Below are 10,932 nucleotides of genomic sequence, written 5' to 3'. Positions count from 1 at the left end.
ACCGCCGATATATGAATGGTCGCGGCTCACGAACTGGTCAGGGTGGTTCATCGTTTTCCCGCCGTTCGCTCGCCTCTAGCCGAATGGCAAAAAAAAAAAAAAAAAGAAAAAGAGATAGATAAAAAAAATAGACTAAAGATGCAGAGCTGCGAATTGGTGCGATGACACACGGGTCGTCGCATGCCGCGCATTCGCACATCAACAGCCGCGCATCGTTTGCGTGCAGCGCGGCTGACGCAGAACTGCGCTCGCTGTGTCGTTCGTGGTGTGCGCTTATAAAGCGACTCCGAAGCAAATGCTATACGACTGGTTTTCGAAGTGTCTCTCACGCGCTTCTATAGACCACCTCGCACGGTGTCCGTCACAGCCGTCTAGGTGGTGCAGTGGTGCTCTGAACCGAAGTGCGCGTTTTCGATGGAGTCAAAACGCCCGTGTGCTTAGATTTAGGTGCACGTTAAAGAACCCCAGGTGGTCGAAATTTTCGGAGCCCTCCACTACGGCGTGCCTCATCATCGTGTCGTGGTTTTGGCACCTAAAACTCCAGCAATTAATATTATTACCAAGGTATCCGGCACATACATCGAGTGTCCGACGTATGCATATATGTCTATAGCGTATGTTAGTGAATGCGCTCAACGCAGCGAGGCAGGAGTCGTGCATGCAGTGACGGATGGCAGTAAGAATTTTGTGGCGCTCATATAATCTCGCGGAAAACTAGATATACATATTTCTATTATCTGTGCATCGTGCAATGAATGAACGCGGCTTTAAATTGCAGTTTCTTCATTATTATTTTCCTTTAATTTCAATGTGGTACACCTTAAAGTGTTTGGCAACAGGTGTTTCAGTTGAGAAAAAATAATCTTGCGTAATTTATGCGAAATTGATTGGACATTCGATCCGGGAACCTTGGACGAGCTGTACACGACGGTTGACCCCGTTAAAAAGGTGCGGGCGTAACTCTGCGGCGTGCCCTTCTTCGCGGTAAAAACGTCATTGACTGCACGGGCCGGCTGCTGTTTATAATGTATACAGACACGTTCATTCGGCGGAAGGAACACCGGCTAAAGCTGACAACGAGTCAATGCACGCAATTTTTACTCGCGTAGCCATACGGCGCGCGCACAAGCGCAGCAGCATCGTTTGTCAACCGATTCCTCACGTGAACTCCTCGATCCGTTTCCCACAGTCGAGTTCCTTGCTCCATTTTTCTCCCCCTTTCTTTCTTTTTATCGCTTTATTTATGATTTGCATTTTTCTTTCTTTCTCGTCCAAGCATTTGTTTATAAGTTGCGCTTCGCTCTTCCCTGTTTCGGTTACTTCCCTGCGACGTCCCGAAAGTTCGTGCTCAGATGCGACCACAACCACACATGGTTGCGCGCGCGATGCCGCAACGTCCCGCTCTCTGTCACCGTGCGCGCCTGTCGTCTGTATCTTCAGGTCTGCTGGCACGTTGTATGGCGCCCGCCAACGGGGCGTCGCCTATACGCGTATATGGACGGCGCATTTACGAGCCGAAGGCGCTGTCCTTTGTTTTTTCTCACGGCCCATTTCTATATAATCTCACTCTCATTTGTCTCATCCGTTCGCAGGCTGAAGAAATAGCGTCGCTTTGTCATTTAGGTTTGATACCATGGCTTTGGCGAGCCAGTCGTGTGCGTTTAGCTGGAGTGGATGATGCAGCGCTTCGTTTAGGTTTCTGACGTGGCCACGGGTTCAATGCAATGCGCACGCGGAGTGGATGGTGAACGGTAAATGCGACCGCGGTTGCGCGATGAGATATATGTGTGCACAATGAAAAGAATACTACGGATTTATTTTGACCACCTGATAATTTTCAACGTGCACGTAAGTTATATAGTGCGAGGCTGTTTTTTTTTTTCCTGACCAATGCATTGCTTTACCGCAGCAAGGACGTCTCAACTATGAAGACCGCAAATTCACGTTTTTAGACCTTCTCTGTGTTGCCAACTGAAACTCAGTTGTTGCAAGAAATATAAGCTTTCTTTAAGAGAATGTGCCATACGGTGTCTTCTACCCACTGTTTGTAAACGGGCTGTAAGAATGTCAGATAATGGTAATTTCTGACCAAATTAACTACCGTAATTGTCGACACACTACCAGCGCGCACTGGGTGATGTCGCTTAGCACTGAGCACAGTGTAGCACTGGGTGATGTTGCCTATGGTGTTGGATTGTGGTGGCTAATGTAGGCTAACTGTTGGCTAATGTTAGCTACTATCTATTATAACAACAACATTAGTTGTGTTCCAATACTCGCCGTAGACGGCAAAATAGACAGCATCGCGAAGAGAGCATCGGAGACTAATACGATGCAGTCTGTACTTCGCTGACCAAAAAAAAAAAAAAAATAGCGGCTGAGCGAAATGCTTGGATCTTGCCGGGGGTGGTCGTCTGCATTCAAGTAGACGCTTAATCATTTTTTCCTTGCGTGCTTAATGTCAGCTGCGTTCAATTTTTCAGATATGCGAACACTAAAAAAGTTAAAGAAATAACTATTCTCCTTGTTTTCCTTAGTGTTCTCTTGTAGTCGTTAGTTGGCGTCACGTCATACTGACTTCATTCAGGCGCGTTCCATTATTCGGACGACTCGGGTTCGATGCTTTCCTCTAAGCAGCCAGCGAAGGCTGTCTACGTTGCTGGCCAGAATGGGAACACACACATTGTCGCCGCAAACTCTCAAGGCGATGACTGAGTTGCCTATACGAATTTTGAACATGCTGCTCATCGACTTACGATGTTGTATTGCAGTGCACTCCTGCACGCCGACGGCACAGGCAAGATGTCTAATGCCACATGGGCATGTAATTCTGGCTCTTTTGCAACAGCGGTATCGTGGGAGCGTCGCGCGTAGCTGCGTATAGGTCGCGTAAAACGGTACTCTTTTCTCTCAGCCTTATCCTATCAATCTGTGCGGCTTCGTGCGCTGTTTCCTCGGGCGTTATATCCGTCATTGGACGCCCAGGGCCGCTTTTCGCGGAAGAGCGAAACCCCGAAAGAAGTTGGGGCTCCAACTGTGGGAGCAACCACCGCCTCAACTTTCCCCAACAACGTGTTGGCTGCGGACCGCAAACTGAACGGATCTGCGCCTTCTCGGCCTGCGGAGCGTATATCTATGCCCAAGCCAGACTTGAGAAGTGACGGCATGCCAGATATCTCGTCCGGTGTCTTCTATACAGTTGGCCTGTCTATCCGTTTCTTGAAGCGCACAAACACACGCATTCTTGGAAGGGCATGGGAAGAGAGGGAAGGCTTCCTCTCTTCTCTTTCATACCGAGAGAATGTACATTCGGTCACCCAGCATGCATCTATCTACACGCTTGCGCTAGTGCACGAAAAAAAAAAAATATTTTTCCGCTGAACATGGGGGCAGCCAGCGCGGCGGCCGCCATGGGAGTCGACGCGGCGCCGAGGGTTCGCGGAACTTTGCGTCTCCGCTTTTGCGACGCTGGGCCGGCGTCGTATCGTAAAGAAGAATCCATCCGAGTGGCTCCTCCGCGGCGGGTGCACGTATCCGGCCTCTGGCGCGCCAAGAGTGCTCAAAAGCGGCGCATGGCTTTGTCCGCCTTATACGAAGGCGCTCTCGAAATAACCGGTCGAGCCTTTCTTCTTGACCTTCCCGTATAACTTCCGCCTCAGCGTGCTCAAGCAGCAGCAAAACATTTGATGACTGCCGCCGCGAGAAGCACGTAGCCACGGAGAAAAAAAGATTCCACTGCAAAAAGGAGGAGGGCTTCCTAGCAAGCACTCTCTATAGAGATTAGTACTTTGTTTCGGATTGCTTTTTTTATACGTTTTGTAAGACGAGTTGCGCAGTTAAACGGACTCGCCGTTGTTGAATCGCACGCAGTCTCGATGAATATTTGGAAAGAACAGTAGCAGCAGTACAGCCCCGTAACTGCATGCCACTTGTCATGGGCGTGCGTACACGGGGTGCAGGGGGGGGGGTGCCTCCCTAATCATCTAAGGAGTGCACCAAGTCTGCCCCATACCTTTACTGAGTGGGACCTGTCCCGTCATTGTTTAAAGTGCAGGACTATGACCATGCACGTTTCTGACGATAATGGTGGCCGAGGACCCCTGATGTTGCATTCCAAGAAATGTTTACTTCCCGCTGGAAAGTCGGGGGCCAATGGCAGGCCGTTGCGAGAAACACGTCATCGCTTCACTGTCGTTTTTGAACCCCTTGCGGAGGTTGTCTTCTTTTGGAGGTGAGCAATCGGGATGGAACAGTGTCTCAGTGTGGAAAGTGCGCAGCGGAAAATTTTACAGGCGTTTCCCATACCGCAAAAGGTAAATTACTTAAAAAGAAAAATACCGTACCTTAATGGATATGGCAGGCTCCTGTGGCTATAACTTCCACGGAGCAGAGGATATATTGTAGAGTACGCATTATGATCCGCTGTCCTCACTACAGGGTACAGTATACGCCCATCTCGGTTACAGTCTAGTCAATCCATGGCATAAACGAAAGAAAGGGAATGGATCGAGGGACTCGTTTCTTAGTTAGCCTGATGAAGCAGGCAGATAACGAAGCCAGTTAAGGAATGCGTAGAGGGCATTATTTGTGCCTTTTAATTGAAGGCTAGAAGTTATGACATAAAGGGAAATTAGCTAAAGTGCACGAAGAAAACAGCCTGCCGTCGGTGGGTACCGAACCCACAACCTTCGAATTGACGAAGTCCGCACAAGGGGAAGGCCATGCTTTATTCACTCTCTCTACCTTTTAACAGCTACGATATTTATAAGCAAACCTCCAGCCACGCACGAGGGGTTCCCGAACGAGTGTTCCGCAGTTAATCTCATTCACCGACTTGTTTAGTCATACAATGCAGAGCATCGGAGGCGTTATCCGGACGTGCGGATTGGCTCCCTACCGACGGCAAGTTGTTTTTGCGTCTGTAATTTCTTTCCATTTATGTCATAACTACTACACTGCAGTTAGAAAGAAATAACGTCACCTATACCTTCATTGGCTTCATTGTCTGATTGGCTTCATTAGGTTGTGTAAAACAAAGAAACGAGCCCTTTATCAAATCTCGTTCTTTAGTCGGAGACACTGAGATCCCATAGAAGTACTCTGCGAAAACAGCGGCGCGCACTCTAGCAAAATTTGACCCCCCCCCCCTCTCCTCTCCCCTTTCTTTTCGCAATCAGCCTCGTCAAAACGCGATCTAGTGCCGCCTTGAAACCAAGCACGGTCCTAATCGTCGCACATTACGCGGCCAGGGAACCGCAACAACGTCGCGGAATCGCAATACAGCACGCGAAACGGCTTTCACAAAAAGATGCTCGAGTGTAACGGCCGCGCGTGATCGGCGCTCATTGCGGCGGCGGCGGCCGCACGAGCCGCCACGCACGCCCGTGCAAGCCTCGCGCGACTTCACAAGCGGCGGCGGGCACGTATACGTACTACGCGCCTTTAAGAGGCAACGCGTGCCGCGACGAGCTCTAATTAATCCGGCCCCCAGATGGACGCGTGTGGGCTTCCGAGCCCGCACCGCGCCACTTGTGTCGAGTGGCTCGCCGTTATACGAGCTCGTTATACGAGGCACGCGCTCGTGTCGCTTTGCGCATATAATAGAACGGCCTCCTAACGAGCCAGAGTAGGAGAGGGAGAGAGAGAGAGAGAGAGAAAGTGGGTAAGTGGGCGCGCATACACGAGCATGTAGTGTTTACGAGCTCGTCATCCAGCCCCCACGAAGCGGCCCTTCAAACGTGCGGTCAGGGACTTATCATATGCGGTCGTTTCGTACAGTACATACATGTATGTATGCACTCTGTAGCGAAGAAGTGAGGCCTGCTTGCGCAAACATCTCTAAAAGAGGATGGCGGGCCCTATTGCCCTGGCGGGATAGGTCCCGTGTAAGTGCTGGAGGTTGGGTGTATATATACGGAGGAGTGGATGGCGCGCGCGCGACCTTATAGGCTTTGGGAGATGCCATAGCTCTCGGGTGCCAGGTGTATGCGTATATATAGTGGAGGTGGCCGTAAAGGAGGGCATCTGTGTATCGGCGCGGGAAAACGAACGGGATCGCGAAAGGTGAATTAGCGAGAGTAACCTTTACTATTACGGCTCCCTACATGGGAATAATGATGAGGGTGTAAAAACGCTTAGCATTATTGTTTCAGTGAGCAAATGTCCGATGTATAGCGCGCTGTATAACTCTGTTTGCACCGCTTACTGTGCATTCTACACCTCATCAATTATCTGGCGTCTATCGAGTTCTTCGCGACATATTCTTTTTTTTTTTTTTTCGGTGCGCTGTATTCACGGTCACAGTTCCCCTCTGGTGTATACGTTTTGTCATGAATGTTGGAGGACTGACTTTCCGCCTCTAGAAGCACACGTTGTTGGGCTAGTCGGTTCATGTTCATGTTCATGTGCCTCTTTTCTGATGGTTTCACTCGTAAGAAATCAAAGCAAAGCCCGCATTTGTAGGTTGTCCCTATAAACTAACCAGGAAGCTGTGCTGGCTTTAGCAACACACAGTTTGGCTTGTTCGCACATTAAGTTCTGCGTCGCATGAGTGACGGGCTGTATGCAAATTGCGAGCCCAGGTAGCTGATATTTCTTTTGTTTTTAACAAGGAGAGGGCAGGACGGGGGGGGGGGGGGTGAATAACACGCACCATATCTCACCACGCAACGATTTATGGAAACGGTAACTGAATGCAAAAATCGTCCCTCACACACGGACGAGCAGAGAGATGCGAGATGAATTATTGGGGCTGAACATTGGCAAAGAGCTACAGGATAAGAAGTGATCTATACTGGGTCATTCCACGCCAAACGTCCCAAACATCGCGCTCGACCCTCTCCAATTGTATTGTAAAAAATTGTGGATGCTTATAGCAGTGCACTATTTGCCCTCGGAAAGTATTTCTTGCAAATTTTTTTTTTTTTTGTCTATTACAGGGATTTGAATTTTGCCGCACTGGGTGAAACATAGGTTGCGAAAAAATACTCTAAAAAATACAATACTTCACGGAACGCCTTAAATATCTGCCATTTACTTGATAAGGAATGGCACTACCTTATTATCGCCCATTGACGACCACTACTTTCTCTCACGATGTGCTTTGTGGTGAAGCAATGCTGCAATTCTGCGCCCATTTTGATTATTTTTTAAAAAAATTCTGCGAATATTTCTTACAGACAAAATAGGACTATATCAAATGGCTGGATAGTTGGCAGTATTGAAGTCGATGACCGAGTAGTTTCGAAGTGGAAGGGGCGCAAACATTGAAAAATGTGTGAAATGCTCCATGTTAAGGCACATGTAGAGTGATGATGCGGTCCAAGCAAAAATGCACGCTTGGTCTCATTTGGAAGAGTAAACAAAGGAGATTTATTTGTGAAAGTTTAATCGGAGTGTTTTTCTGTTTTAGGCGAGAAACAAAAATTTATGTTGAGCGTTCGCGGCGTGCCTGGGCGCGGGCTTGTAAGTGCGCTTCACTGCGCCGCCACAGTTCCTTGGGGCAACGGACGTATGCAGCGCCCACGCGGGAGGCAAGATCGTGTGCTGCTGCTGCTGCTGCTGCTGTGTGTGTGTGTGTGTGTGTGTGTGTGTGTGTGTGTGTGTGTGTGTGTGTGTGTGTGTGTGTGTGTGTGTGTGTGTGTGTGTGTGTGTGTGTGTGTGTGTGTGTGTGTGTGTGTGTGTGTGTGTGTTTTACGCACAAGCGTAAATGCCCATTTGTCACACCGCTGTCGTAGAGTATGTCCCCACAAGTAGTGCCACCTATCGGCAAAGTGGAGAAGCAGAAAGACGAGGCGACGAAGCGTCGCGAAAGAAGCGCTTGTGAGCCTAAAACAACAACGCGGGTAGGCGGACAAAACATTCGCGTAGTAATTACATTAACTACCACGGTGTCTTGTTGCACAAGCAAACCCGAACACGTCTCACTCGATGACCTCGAACATTTGATTTCCCAGTTCTGGAATGAAGGAGTGGCGAATCAACACCTTTTACGCGCAAGCGTAAATGCTCCATTTCTCAAATCGCCGTCTTGGAGTGTGTCAGAGCCATCGTGGTTAACGTAAAGAGTCGTTCTACGGGCAGTGCACAAGGGGACCGCACCCATTCGCTTGCGCGTCGCCCGCGTTCACGGAGTGAAACGTCACTATTATTTTGTCTTGTTTTTACGCATGAAACTGCCGTTGAAATGGAAGTGCTATGAAGAAGTATGGCACAAATTCAAGTTTTGCTAACTATATAATGGGAGAATCCTGATAGGAACGAACACGAGATCCCGGTCACCATCCGAGATTTTGATGAAATTTGCTCAAGGAGAAAGATTTTGACACGAAACAATGATTGTGAAGTTAATTCTGTGAAAGAAAATTTTGCTCACCTAAAAAAATACACAAATTTTGGCCGCAAAAAAAAGAACACTTTCCGAAAATTTTGCAATTTCTGAATTTTCAACGCACTTAGCGAAAAAACGGTTACGTACACGGTAAAATGTAGATGTAGATGTAGATCCCAAAGCTTTGGTTCACACCTACCCTGGGGGATTGTACAAGAATAGGGTAATTAAGATGTAATATTTAAAATATAGAAAATAAAATAATCTTACCAGCATCGAGGACGAAGGCTTTTTCTCTTTCTTGCACTGCCTCCTGAAATGGCGCCAGCTTTGAGTAGATAACCTAGGGGACTAGTTTGATGACAGGTAATGCCAATAGCTTGAAAACTGAATAATATATTTTTACGAGCTCGACCCTTGAGCATTTCCGAGAAAGGCTGCATTTTTTACATATAACGAAATGTTGTCGTCTTTGTCGTTGTTGTTGTTGTCGTTGTTGTTGTTGATGACCATGATGATGATGATGATGATGATGATGATGACGTCGTCATCATTGTCGTTTACGAAAGCTACGGCTAAAGAATAATATCTGCTATTTCAAGTTGCAACGGGGAAATAAAATTCTGGGAGTCATAAAAGCAAGCGACGCGAGAAAGGCGAACCTTAATTTTACCATGACAACATTAACAGAAAGAAAATGCAAGTTGAAAGCTTACAGCTTTCGAGAACGCACTGCATGTTGCCCTTCCTCTTATTCGGTGATAAGTTTATTTCCACTGGCTCACAATTATCGGTAGTGCCGGTGAAGCACCACAACAGATGACAGAGGGAGTGACTGAATCGTCAAAAATGAGGAGAAAACAGAAGAAGAAGACGGAAATCATAGGGAAGGAATTAATCAGAAACTCAACTCTGAAATTACGTCGCACTCACGGTGCATCCATACTGAAGATCTGTAACACTCCTAGCATACTTTATTCCCTGTGGCCTGTATAGAAAGAAAGATCGACTACTTCAAATTATGAGTATAGATGGCACATTCCTGCAGTTCAAATCGCACGCATGGAGCTTTCGACTTGTAGTAAATAGCATGATGGTGAAAGAACGTGTTCTGACGAGAAAATGGGCAGGTAACCTTTTTTTTATTCGGGCGATGTCAGTCGCTCGGCACCATCGTCGTTACATCCATTGCAATTGCCATTAGATGCAGCTATAAAAGAAAGAAAGAAAGGAAGAAAGAAAGAAAGAAAGAAAGAAAGAAAGAAAGAAAGAAAGAAAGAAAGGCATCAGAGCAATAGCTCAGGCATTATCTTTGGTCGTCCACGACCTGGCACGGCCAGCGTGCGCTCTGCCGCCTACAGAAAAGCTCAGGCAATGCTCACGCATGAGCATTCCCGCGTTTCTGGGGCGTTATCTACATGCCGCTTGTATACACACCCCGAGGCACGTATATGCCACTGAAAACAAGCCGCAGTGCGCGCAGTATCGCCGCGACGGCTTCAATTACTTTCTTTAATGCCTCCCACAAAAACGGCATCGCACAGGTGTACCTCCCACAGTGCTCGCAGAAAAAGAAGCAGGGAAGAGAGGCCAAGGGGCACAGATATACATAAAGGGAGTCGTATTCGCGACCGCAGAAACAAATGGGCGAACGCTGTGCCCGTTATCTCTAGCTCGGGTTATTTACGCCGCACGATCCGCGTCGATAAGACGGGCGCACGCTGCTGCGTTCCGTGGGGAGAAAGCCATGTCCAGCGTGGCTGGTGGACACGCTGTGGGAGCGAGCTACAGCGGTTTCCTATCGCGGTGACGACTCAATTTAGGGTCTCCCCGGGCGGCGAAGATTTGCCAGACACGCGACGAGTGTTGTGTCACTTCACGGCGCGCGCGCGGTGTACTTGTCATGATTTACGTGTGTATAAGTGTCCGGCCGTGTGGGGCGCTGGACTCATTTCGTGCACTTGGGCTCCCCCTCTCAGTAACACGTCTATCTGTTTGTGCGCTACGGGTTGAGGCAGTTTCGTTAGAGAAGTGCGGGTGATGCATGCATCTGCATCTATTCGGAAACGTACCCAGAGTGTAGATAGGTAATACGGAAATTTCTTCTTCGACATATGCTTCTTGTCGCGCGCTTCCGAAGCTGGGTTGAGTTCCCCTCCCTAGGAGGTTTGAGTCGACGGGGGCACATTAGCGACGCTAGTTAATACGGCATCTGTAAGATGCAGTTGCAAGACGCCGTGGATTCGCGTTGGCGGAGGTCGCGCTGAGTTTTCACAGCGGAACTGTCCTAGGGCTGGGCCTTATGACAGATGAGTGTCCGCGTCGCATGTCACACTCCGGTAAGCAGTAAGGTACACCAGTAGATGACGCAACTGCCTCGGTCTCGCGGCCGAAGCGGTAGCCGCGCAGTGAAACGGGTGAAGGTCGGCTCGAGCGTCAATATATAGGGCCTAAAGACACGGTACCAGTCACCCGCAGATTTCACAATGGGTGGAACTGTGGTAATTTTTTTTTTTCAGTGCTGGTAGAAGCGTCATTGTCCACAGACACGGCTGCGTTTGGTCTGGGTGGTATAAACGAAGCGTCAGCTACATTGCTAGCAG

This window comes from Rhipicephalus sanguineus, chromosome 1, assembly GCF_013339695.2.
Source record: "Rhipicephalus sanguineus isolate Rsan-2018 chromosome 1, BIME_Rsan_1.4, whole genome shotgun sequence".
Taxonomy (NCBI): Eukaryota; Metazoa; Arthropoda; class Arachnida; order Ixodida; family Ixodidae; genus Rhipicephalus; species Rhipicephalus sanguineus.
The sequence above is the reverse complement of the archived record's forward strand: the minus strand, read 5'-3'. Positions refer to the sequence as shown.